Source organism: Cydia fagiglandana, chromosome 8 (assembly GCF_963556715.1).
Source record: "Cydia fagiglandana chromosome 8, ilCydFagi1.1, whole genome shotgun sequence".
In the NCBI taxonomy this organism is placed as follows: Eukaryota; Metazoa; Arthropoda; class Insecta; order Lepidoptera; family Tortricidae; genus Cydia; species Cydia fagiglandana.
The window spans coordinates 12,527,961-12,540,968 of NC_085939.1; positions in this window are offsets into that span (position 1 = coordinate 12,527,961).

Genomic DNA, 13,008 nt, shown 5'->3' on the forward strand with positions numbered 1-13,008 from the left:
TTATGCTAAAAAGATTGTTTTTAAATTATAATTTAAGAGAATTATCGAATTGCTTTAACATGTAAATAGAATCCTGGTAAGCACATAGCTGTGCACACGTACGAGTATAAAAACTCATAATAACAATACTTTATTATTATTATCCATTATGGACAAGAAAAAAATATTTTTATACTTTAGATACTCTGTTTTAAAGTGGTCACGTATGTTCTAGTATGTAGGTATCTAGAAAATCATAAACTCAAGGTAAATGCACTAAGAATCTACACGAATAGCACAAACCTGCATAAAATTAGATTTTAAGTCATCACCGAGGCAAATAAAGGCACGGATCCACGGCAAGCTCATTAACCCCGTTAAAGAAACCGATTAAGTAAACTAATTATAGAAAAAAAATACATATCTTCGTATCAGTGTACCATACTTAAATGGCCTATCACATGAAAGATTTGTATTAAGCCCCGACGTTTTGCATTTAGGTACTGCGATTTAATAGTTGTTGTACTCAAATGCAATTGAGCTATGTGGTCCTACATATAAGTAGTGTAACATTGACGAGTATTAGTTGAGGCCGTTATGGTACGCAGTTTTGTCTTGGAACTGTTGGAAGGTTCATCCCGCCGTGCTTCCCTTGACACGGAAAAGCCAGGTACCTACTTGTAACTAGTGGAATAAGTCAACAAAACGTTGTTGCCGTATAATGCTACATTATCCATTTACGACTATGTGTGTCTCTAGTAGCTGATGTAGTATCTATTTAAAACTACGTGTCTCTAGAAAATGTACATAGCTATGTAATCCTTACTTTTTCCTTTTTTTATTCCACTTGAATGCTCGAACATACACACATACGCATAGTTACATTAAGTTTGTGTCGTAGGTATGTGGGTATGTAGTTGAAGGTGCGTTAGACTTCAATAATTAAATGATTTTTAATTAGTACCAAACAAACAAAATTAAAATAAATTAGATTTTGTTTACACAAAAATGCTATGCAAATTCTGGTCATTATTCATTTATGTATTACATTTCATAAGCTCGCGTGCCCACTTTCTACGACACTAAACAGCATCAGTGTCATAAAAAATAAACTGTTTGTACAGACTAAAACAATAGCTTTGTGCCCTATTAGTTTTGCAAATTATTTACGCTATGACATCTTACAAATTACATTCACTTAACACAGTTTGTTGTTTTTGACAGATTTCATAATAGGCCTGACGTGAAGAAGTGAAAACAGTTACCTGCTTACGGCCTGATTCGAACTTTAAGATACGTCAAATATTACAATATACGATATGGAATAGATGTGTCAGTGTCAAAAGTGACGTTACTTCAAACAGAAATGACACTTTTGAGGCTGACATATATAATCCATATCGTATCTAGTCGTGATATTTGACGTATCTTAAAGTTCGGGCCGTTAGTTTGTAAAATGCCATGGTTTCTCACAGAACATCAATCTGTCAAAATAAACAAATGCCCGCTAGGAGCTAGTTTCGAACTATTTTTAGTTTAACACCTGTGTATCGCTCTCGTAGTTATTCCGCTACACTGACGTGCAGTTTTCTTTTTTGACATTAAGTTGTAGCGAAATGTGCGAACATTACTGGCCCCTAGGCGTTTCTAATTTCTTTTTTTACATTTCTTCAAACAAAAACGTCACTTTAGACACTGACATATCTAATCCATATCGTATCTAGCCGTAATACGAGTATTTGACGTACCGTAAAGTTCGAATCGGGCAGTTAAATAAACCCGACGGTGAGGTAATTATTTCATTAAAAGTCAATAACAACAACACTTATCAGCTACTCTTATCTACAATCAAAATCATCCATCGGAATGGATTCAGTTAAACCGCATCTAAAACAAGGTGACAGCACTTCAAAACTGCGTTAGAATACTTTCACTCGAAGACACGCGTTAGTTAAAAGGAAAAGTGTCACATGCTGACGAAACCTGTTTCTGTCATATCATTAGAGAGAACAAATTATGCGTGGATATGAACCGGACAAGTGCGAGTCGGACTCGCCCTACGAGGGTTCCTTACTTTTTAGTATTTGTTGTTATAGCGGCAACAGAAATACATCGTCTGTGAATATTTCAACTGTCTAGCTATCACGGTTCATGAGATACAGTCTGGTGACAAACAGATGGACAGACAGAAGTGGAGTCCTTATCAATTGTTTTTAGGGTTCCTTACCCAAAGTGTAAAACGGGACCCTATGACTAAGACTCCGCTGTCCCTCTGTATGCTTGTCTGTCACCAGACTGTATCTCATTAACCGTGATAGCTAGGCAGGTAAAATTTTCACAGATGATGTAGGTATTTCTGTTGCCGCTATAACAACAAATACTAAAAACTGAATATAATAAATATTTAAGTGGGGCTCCCATTCAACAAAGGTGATATTTTTCCGTCTTTTTCGTAATGGTGCGGAAGCCTTCGTGCGCGAGTCCGACTCGCACTTGGCCGGTTTTTACCCTTTGGGTACGGAACCCTAAAAAAGCATACACAAACATCGCTCTCATTGTATAACGTGATGGGAATACTTTTACAAAAGACGTGGAAGTTTTTGCTATATTTTTTCTCACTGCTTTGGGAGTTTTAGAGGCTGGAGAACTTTTTCATTATCAGAAGTGATCGCGGATCGCGGTGCAGTCTGGCCGCTGTATTTATGAGCTGGCAGCGTTGTTTTCACCCATCTTCGGTTAGTTAATGTCTGAGATATGGACATATTGTATGTATTTTATAGCGATGTTATAGGTTTTCGACAATAACGATCTGTGTAAGGCCCTTAATTCACCAACGTGACAGGTGCGACAATTCGACAAGTTTCATTGTTGCTGACGTCACAGGCATCCATGGGCTACGGTTATCGCTTAACATCGGTCGGGCCGTATTCCTGTTTGTCACCATCATTGTATTATTTAAAAAAACTTTATTATATCGGCAAAAAACAGGTATTTCTCTTGTGATGTTTATGATGATAATGATGACAATTGTCACAAGATTTCAAAGAACTTTCGGTAATTCTTGACAGCAAATGAGTTCTGTGTCGGAATTTCGTGACAATTGTCGTATTTCTTGTGACAATTGTCATTAGCTTCGCAAAATAAATACTTATTTACTGGCGATATAGTGGAGTTTATTTTAATGAACATGTTCGTGGCAATCAACCACACCGCCCGTCTGATGGTAAGCGGTTACCATAGTCTATGGAGGTCTGTGACGTCAGTCGACGTAACAGTGATGTCGACAAATGCGACTTTTGTCACGTTGGTGAAATAGGGCCCTGATTTAAATAAGTAACTTATCATGTTAATTTATTTATTATGATTAAAGTGATTAATTGTTTCAAATTAACAAAAATATATTTGGCCCATTTCATTTGCACTTGTTCTTTCCAGGCCAATTCGATCGTACGTTATATGACTTCTTTATAAGGCTAGGTCTCCTTTCTTTGGGTTTGGTTTTCTATGGTTTTAGTGACCTCTCGTTAAATCTAAACATTAATTACCTTACGTAATTGATTTCCTTTTAACAGCCTCAATGTGCCCAAGATAAAAAAAAATTGTTAATTAATTTGTAATGCGAAGATACTAGTCGGTACCTACAAGAATTTGCAGCGCAACTCGTAGTCTAGAAAAGAAGGATATATAACATATATTATACATATGTTCACATGAAAACTGACGTTTTATTACCTTTTATAAATATCTAGCGAGAAGTTGTTATGTTCAGCCCTTGATGTTTCCTGCGTTGCAAAAGTAATTAAGATTCTAGGTGAATAGTAGGTCAATGTCCACGCGACGCGCCGCTTAACAGTCACACTTGAACGTTGTGTTTATGCTAATGTAGATAAACGTTGCAGAACAAGCAAAACTACCATTACAATATTTGAAAGCAACATTTTGTATTGAATGACTTAGCTACAGTGTCCAAACACATTTCTTATGTATTATTTTAAGCTGAGAGAATAAATTACCCAAATCATCAAAATTCGGTATCTGATTTGATGTCCCTTACCATTTTGCATGTATGTAGGTAGTACCTATACATACTTGAGCAATCTACATGGAAGCAATTATTCTTGCGGAGGAATAATAATCCTGTGGGGTAGTTACCTACAATCATTTGTTGTATTAAAAGATACTTTTTGTATTGAACTGCTATGCCGCTGTATACTGCAATAAAGATTATACCTGTCTTTTTATCTACGCATGTATAAATTTGTTTTCCATTAGGTCATAAGTCTTTTCATATCTTATTAATTTGTAAGCCCAAGAGCAACTTCATTATCACATATACATAATTGCTGCCAATTACTCAATTATGCAAACACAGACTTTACCTAAAGAGAATAAAGCCAGCTTCAAATATCGTATCGTAAACAATGTGTTACAAATAGAATGAAGATCACTGAATTCCAACCTTCTGAATAGAAAACTCAACCTTCACGGTAGCTGAGCAATCATTAGTTGTGATTATTCTGTAAATGATTACAGTGCGCAGTAGCGCAGTAGCGCAGGAAAAGGAAGTGCCGCTAGAACTTAGGCACGTTCAAGGTGTCAGATTATAGCACTTATTACGCACTTGGGAATATAATTAACTGTAATTATCGAGCCTTATTTTCATATATATCAAGTAATTATCACTTGTCTTTATTTATCTGAATTGAATTAGGCATTACGATAATTGAGCGTGAATGTGTCTATCAAGAATTTTAATGGCCTGACCCCTAGAGCAATAAGAATAGTTTCGAAAAATAATTGTGTACCACAAGGCAAACTAATTGTTTAACTTTATACCTAACTACTAACATTAGTTTAAATATTCTTCATGCCAATACTAGCATTTAAGTATCCCTCCCAATGGCATAAATAATATTCAAATCGCATGATTAGAACTGGAGCAGCGAACAACTTTCTGACTAGCCCTCGTAGAAGTACAATAATCCATTAACTTTCTTCGACATTAACATTCGTTAAAAAAATTGTTATTGGGTAAAACAAAATGGTTATTTTGCAAGTACTTTCTACGCCCGCCGCCGCCGCCGGCATTGAGCATTCCGTGCTATCATCTCTCTATGATCGGACGTTTCGACACGGTGTTTCCTCAGCAGGCAGGGCCACACGCCCCTCATATATTTTCATGCTCCCGTGACCGCCTAATCCGTTACTTGTTCACGTAAATTGAGCTATAAACTAGTTTGCGAAAGACTTGATACCAATGCCACCAAAAGAAAATCGGTACTGTAATAATTCCATTATAATTTCGCAAAACCGTTACGTGCTTTACCATGTATAGCACTTATTCTATGTTGCTAATGCAAGTTAATTTGAACGTTTCCAGTGACATAATCATCGATCGACGTATAGGTAGTTACACAAATCAGAAGTGACATTTTGTATTAATACCAATAATGTATTCGCAAATTTATGGAAGCATTCAGAGACGGGCGTACGAAACGACCCTTCAATTTCCTTTTCAACCTGATTCTATTCATGGAGCGAAAGCATTTCCTTGCGCCTCCGAACTTCCAATCAGGGACTTTCGAATAAAACGTAGGTATTATTATAAAAAAAGTCCTTATAATCGTAGGCGCCGTGAATATTAAAACCGTATTCTTTCATTATCTCCAATTTTTGAAGCGGAAATTACGTTTCATGTTTACATAAAAAAGGGTAACGCGTGATTGAGAACAATGAGATCTAAATTCTTATACATTATCATAAATCATGATGCCCGGTCGTCCGATAATTAAACTGGAGTGTACCTATGGAAATTCTGTATTAAAATATGTACTCGTAACCGCTCGTATTAAATATATAATTTATTTAAAATAAAATAAAAAACACCCATTTGTACGTGACGGTTAAGAAAAGGAAATATAGATAAATAACTTTTTGTCGTAAATATATTTTTTAATTAAAATTTTAAAGGTCTCTGCCTTTAAAATTAGCTAGCTAGATTGGTCTCTAGCTAATAGATTTTAATAATGGCGGGTGAAATTAGGCCCATAAATGTGCATTATAGGTAGTAAATATGATGCAGTGCTGTGTCTGAGCGTTGTTTAGTATTCGCTTTGGATGACGCGCGAGATTGCTCGCCCGGAGAAAGAGGTCTCTTTATTAATGCACGAGCTCGGCTCTGACCTAACCAACTTTAAGAAAACTACCTTTAGCTTAGACGCTTTTCGCAACTCCGTCGTTTCCGCTAAGATAAACAAGTTAGGCCTCGACTTGACATAACAGGAGCTTCAAAGCGACGGCGGTCTCATTTCGTATCTCGCTTAACATAATACTTGAGAGAGTATTAAGGACAGAAAAAAATGTATAAGTAACGTTTCTCGCTCGCTCGTTTTGGTACATGTTATAAACTTAAGTAAATAATTACTTATTACTCTTTCTAGTTTTAATAATACGGTCCAAAGGGATTCTATAGTATTTTTCAAATTCGATAAATAGGTGTCATCTCCATATAATTTATAGGCACCTGTCATCCTACCCATCGAGTTTGAAAAATATTATGAATGGTCTAAAAATTAAACATAAGGTTCAGGCCTTATCAGTATCTATAAAAAACTAGACGATACATTATCGCCTCAACTCGACCGAACTATTTTAAACTACACCTGCCTGTCCGTAGCGAAGAAAATTACACAGCGGCTGTTGAAAGCCGCCCCGAGCCCGCGTTAGCCGAGTACTGTCATTAACAAAATACGCTTTGGTACGGGAGCCTGCATTGTTTATCAGAATTATCGCACGATCGATGACACATATTTGAATAACAAAAGTAACACTGTTCGCCGTTAATGAAATTGTTTATGCAAATACCAGGTGTTATGTGGATCTGCGCGATATATCATCATAAAGTCCGGTACGGATGCCTTTAGATAGAACAATGGTTCTTTCCTGCACGAGCGAGAAAGTGAGGTGTTGCCGCGTCTTTCCGTCACCAGATAAATAATGTTATCTCATCTCAGCATCGCCGCTTTGTATGCGCATACGCTAATAACGTCGCATTAGTAAAAGAACGCCTTTATCTACAGCTATTTAGAAAGTAATGACACAAATTGATACTCCTTTGTGAGGTATAATGGTGAAGGATGGATGGAGCCGTTCGCGTAAATAATGTTAACGTCAACGCGTTACGTTACGAAACTGTTTCGAATGTATAAAACATCTTATGTCAATGATGGAACAAGGAATATTATTGTGTCATAAAATAGAGTGAAGGAAAAAGCACTCTTATATATATATTTCAGTGTAGATAATGTTATTCATTAATTCTATTAAGTAATACTTTCTGCTTACGGACGTCAGTTATCAATTTTAGTTTTGATCACATTAAACATGTTGTAATATGAGCAATAACTTGTTAGGCTTTAAATTTAGGACAAACTGAAATATATTTAAAAAAATATGTTTCAAAAACCCAGCCTACGTTTCTAAACGACTTGCACAATAATATTTGTTCCGTTGCCAGGAACAAGCAAGAACTTTGCGAAACTTGTCGTGATCACAAAACCGCAGCTTTTCCGCGTCGAGCATTTTATTACTTGGGGCCACTTAGCCGCCTGATATTTCAAGTCTCTTGTTATTAAATTACCTTCGTACGTGACGATGGTAATCCTGATACAGGCTCCATTGTTGCCTGCATAAATAGTAACGTTTCACTATTCTTAACATTCAGAAATTTAAAATTATATCGTACATGTTGATTATTTATTCTAGTTGTTGTTTATTATTGGAATCTTTTGCTTGCTCGTGTATCAATGTTAGCATGAAAGGTTAAACAACAACTTTGTCCCCTTGTAAAACAAATAACTACTAGTGGCCTATTTTATAAAGCTACAAATTACAATTTACAAGCGGAAGTCTCGTTCTAACACATAGGGTTAGAAAGAGACTTCCGCTTGTAAATTGTAACTTGTAGCTTTATAAAATAGGCCATAGGTATTAAGTATTTTAATTTATTTACCTACGCCTGGGACCTGAAGACCTTGGTCATTTCTATTTCACTTTATTAACAGCAGTAATAATATTTACTGACATTAATATTTACTTGTGGAATTAGGTATAACACTTATTTCCAACCTCTGCTTACGAATCAGCCAAGCCCTTAATATCGATAAAAAATACAACTATTTTGTCAAGCTTTTAAAAGAATACACAAGCGGAGAAGCACAATTCGGAATAAATATTTTAGGGAAAATACTTTTCACGGTCTGGAGACGACGAAATTCTAGAATACCTTATACCTTAACACATTGAATATTTTTCCAGCAGGTAAGTTGCATAAATATCTACTTATATATTTTGCATCTAACGACAAGGAACGGACTGTCACTGACCATAAGCAAAGCATTTACTAAGTTGCCGCCGGTGTTTGAAACACAACGTTAACAAATCTATGCTACGTTTTACATTGCGCGCTACATTTGCATTCTTCTCGGACGCTCTGAAGAATAATAGCAATGTATAGGCGAATTGTTAATTGAGTCGTATAATTGGACAGATTCGATGTATGTCAGACTGGTATTGAACGGGGCCGTAGGCTCTCGGTCAGCCCGCCACAAACTGGTTTCATTATCAAAAGTCAATAACTTTGATACATTCCGAGTCACGGCCAAGACCCCGATCAAAACACGTAATAACCAAAAGCATTGTTAACAGCCGCTTGCATTTTCACTGTGACCATATAATCTGTTCATTGTTTTATTTTAAATGTATCGAGCGAGAGTAAAATTATTTAAATTTTAGAGGATTAAACCCATAAATATTATATTGCGTATCATAACAACAAATGAATTTGACTACTTTAAAATCAAGTAGGTACTTTTAGTGATGTAACGAGCATACAAAATTTACAAAAAGTAACAATACATTATGTAAATATGTTAACATTTTTTATTACGCACCTGCCTATTTATCTTCACGATTGAAACATTACGTCAAAAGGCAATTATTCGGTCCAACTGCGAGAATACTTTGCCGAGTAAATAATAGGCTCTAACTTGAATTATACACTGTTTAATCAGAATCCAGCAAAGATAATCTACATTGCGCAATCAGCTTTCTCTGGTGTCTAATTTGATATAGGTAACATAAAAAGTGGACAAATAAAAACAGCGACATCGACATGATACTGGTACACTATAATATTGGTCGGTTTCAACCATAGAGTACCTTATGTAAAAGAGTGGTAACTTCATATATCAGTTTTCTTACCAAAACGTAAAGTTGACATCTATCGTCAAGTAGCGGAATATATCAGTACTGCTAGTCGACAATAGATGTCGCGGCGAACAAAAACTCTAATGCTTAACAATTTTCAGCTAATATTATAACCGGATTACTCGCAACTCTATTTTCAACTCCTTCTGCTTCTAATTATCGTTGTAAATTAATTTAGTACATTTCTCGTCAGTAACGACACTTGTGCCATCTGGTGTCAAGTAGCGGTACTGATAGTTCCACAACTTGACGTTAGATGTCGACTACGAAATAACGCGCGTTTTGGTAAGAAAACTGAGGTATGGAGTTACCACTCTTTCATTACTTATATTACTCTATGGTTTCAACTAGGGTATGCGGCTCTTGGAACTCTCACTGACCATAGAAAGTTAAAGATTGCTTTACTTGATTATAGGCATTGAGAGTCCGAGTGATTGAATAAAACTCAGAAAATAATACTGGATGGGTCAATCGATAACAGGTGCGTCTCGTAATTAATTAGACGCTTACGTAGGTTTGTTTAAATTATAAGATTAGCACATATTTATTTATACTCCGGGGTTTAGGGTTACGTAGTGGGTAAACAAGAATCCTTGTATGTATATTTAGTAAATTATTAGCTTCATACATCATGCCCTAGAAAGCAGGGGCGTATTTTGGTATTTGGGGCCCCGGGCCAATAAGTTTCGGCGCCCTAAAGTCAAAGAAGAAAAACAAAAAGCAATCCGCCAGGGAGGGCATACGCCCACATACGTCACCCTTGGCGGATTGGCGCCCCGGGCCTTGGCCCGGATGGCCCTAGGGTAAATACGCCCATGCTAGAAAACTGTAATTTGGCATGTTAATATGTATTAATAACACCACCGACAGAGTAAAGGAGGAAGGTTGAATAGATTTTTCGCTTCAGTTTCCATTAAGTAGTTGAAAATAATACGGAATGTGATCTACAAAAACTATATATTATATTTTTATAGATATTTGTTAGAACTACAAAAAGTATAAGTTCTTATTATTTGTTAGATGATTTTTTAAGTCTTCATCCAACATTTTGTCCTCTTTGAAACAAGAGATAAAAAAATCGAATCCTGTTTGAACATCAGAGGGTTCTGATTTAATGAGTAATAATAACTCATTCCTTGGTTTTTGTGGTTAAATCAAGGCCATCATTATCCGGCAACTTTTTGTTTCGTGACATCATATTCACACATTTATAAATATCTTATTTTATTTACATTGGTCATTTTATCTAACTTACATGTACTTGTATCTACCTACTAGCGACAGTCATGACTGCATAAACGTTGATAAAAGCTAATACGTAGGTAATGTAGCCTTAGTTTAGTTTGATGTTTAATTTTTTTCTACCTGATTGCCTTATTGACAACATTAAGCATAGGTAATCATGTAAGTAAATAAGTAACTAAATATCCTTTATTGCACCATAAAGTTAAAAAATACAAAAAGCGAAATAGAAGCTTAAGACTATAGGTAACAAAAAGCGATCTCTTCCATCAGCGATATGTTCGAAACATCGAGACTAATTAATTAATCGATTGTAACTTCTTCCACCGAGTAGACCTTAAATATGCGTCCTTAAACAAAAAAACCAAATAGTTGACCCACGAACCAAACCACCAAACCAAACATCCAAATTTCTATGCAGGGGGGTCAGTTATATTTGACCTCATTCATTATAGGTACCTACCCTCCTTTGAATAACCCTAATGCACCTTAGATAAATATAGTTCAACTTGCCGTGTACCTAATTCAATTAGCAGCATTGAAAACCGGTGAATAGAAAAGTGCAAATCATTCCAGATGTTACTCAATAAGAACAAAAAATTTTAATTAACTAATGGACGTGAGAGACTGGATAAGTTTGCATGATTCAATCATGGATTTCTCCAAATATAGACTAGTATTATTACTAGTGCATCTTGCAAAAAAGGTTAGATTTAGTTCTGTGGCTAAAGATGTTATGTATTAAAGTACATGATATAAAAATTAGTTTTCTTATAGAAAAAATCACTTTTAATTATGGTACAATGCTGATATTAATGCCCAGTAATAAAATATTTAATTCATAATATTTTGATTATTTTTTACGTGAATCTTCTTTCATAATCTTTAATGACAGCTACACAATCAAACACCATATAAAAAAGCTCACTTATAAGACTCCAGTAAGTAAATAGATATGCACGTCATATTTACTGCTCAATTCGAACTTTAAGATACGTCAATTAATAGATCTAGAAATGATATGGATTAGATGGGTCAGTGTCAAAAGTGACGTTTTTGTTTTAAGAAACGTCACATTTGACACTGACAATTCTAATCCATATCGTTTGTAGATCTATTTATTTACGTATCTTAAAAATCGGGCCATTTGTTTTACCCAAATCAGGCCATTTGTCACTGCTAGACGAACAATCGTTCAAGGTGAATTCTTACGATTTCCGTAACGTACAATAATTTATCATGTTACTTATTTGCTTAGGCTTTAATAAATTACATGGACCTATCGTGGTAGGTATGTACATGTTATTGTCATACATATGTATTGTATGCCCTCCATGACCGTGTGGCAGTCACGCAGTGTCAAAGGCTACGTAGGTATGGTCTTAAAGGAGCTATATGCGATCACGACCCACCCTGAGCACGGTTTAAAATACAAGCGGAAAAGTGGTATATTTCACCTAAACTGGCCTCATTTAGACGGTGCGTGAACTCACATGCGAGTGTCATTACATTGCAGTTTTTGATCCGTCGGATGAATTGGACGTAACCAACAGTCCGTAATATAACTAAAATCGCATGCGAGTTCGCGCACCGTCTAAGCCAGCCCTATCTTTAGTGATGAAAACCATTGCCTTATCTTCATAAGAATTTCACGAAAAAATACATTGAATAAGCGATTTACTTCGCTTTAGTCAGTTACAGACTTAAAATGTGCTATTAGCCGCAATCAGATAATTTTATAGACATTATGATATTAAATTTGACGTTTCTTTCAGCAATACAGTCTGCACAATTAGGGCCACCCCACATCTGGCGCCTTTCGAGCGTCGGCGTCTACAATTCTATGGCCGCTGCTCGACGCAACGTCGACGCAACTGCGCAACGACGTCATTTTCCATAGCGCTGAGTGGCGCTGACCAGACGCCGACGCTCGAGGGACGCTAGATGTGGGGTGGCCCTTACTACTACCTGCATTGCTGCACAGTATTGCTGCTACCTGCATTGCTGCAGGAAATGTCAAAATGAATGTCAATGTCCTGGATAGCTGACGTTTCCTGCAGTAATGCAACAATGCTGCAAAGTCAACCTGTCGCAATTATAATTTAACCTTTAACCTCTAGCCGCCCCGAGACCTATAAAAAGGTCTCCTGTTCCATTCTAATTTGAACTTTGTGTTGACAAAATAAAATTTTATTTTGCTTGGCCAGGTTTGATGTATGGGCGGCTAGAGGATAAGGACATTTGAGGAAATAACATTTGATAATCGACTGAAACTGTACCAACTCCAGGGAATCGCAATGGGGATACCCACAATCATATTAAGATACACGGTAACAAATAACAATAATTAGTCGTCTTTCCTTTCATCACTGCTCCCGTTTCCAGAGGGCCTACCGCGAACCACGTTCGACGTGTTGCCTCCCTGTCATACTTACGTACGAATTTACAAGTACGACAGAGAGCCAACACGTCGAACGTGGTTCGCGGTAGGCCATCTGGCAATGGCGTCGCGCTGCCGGC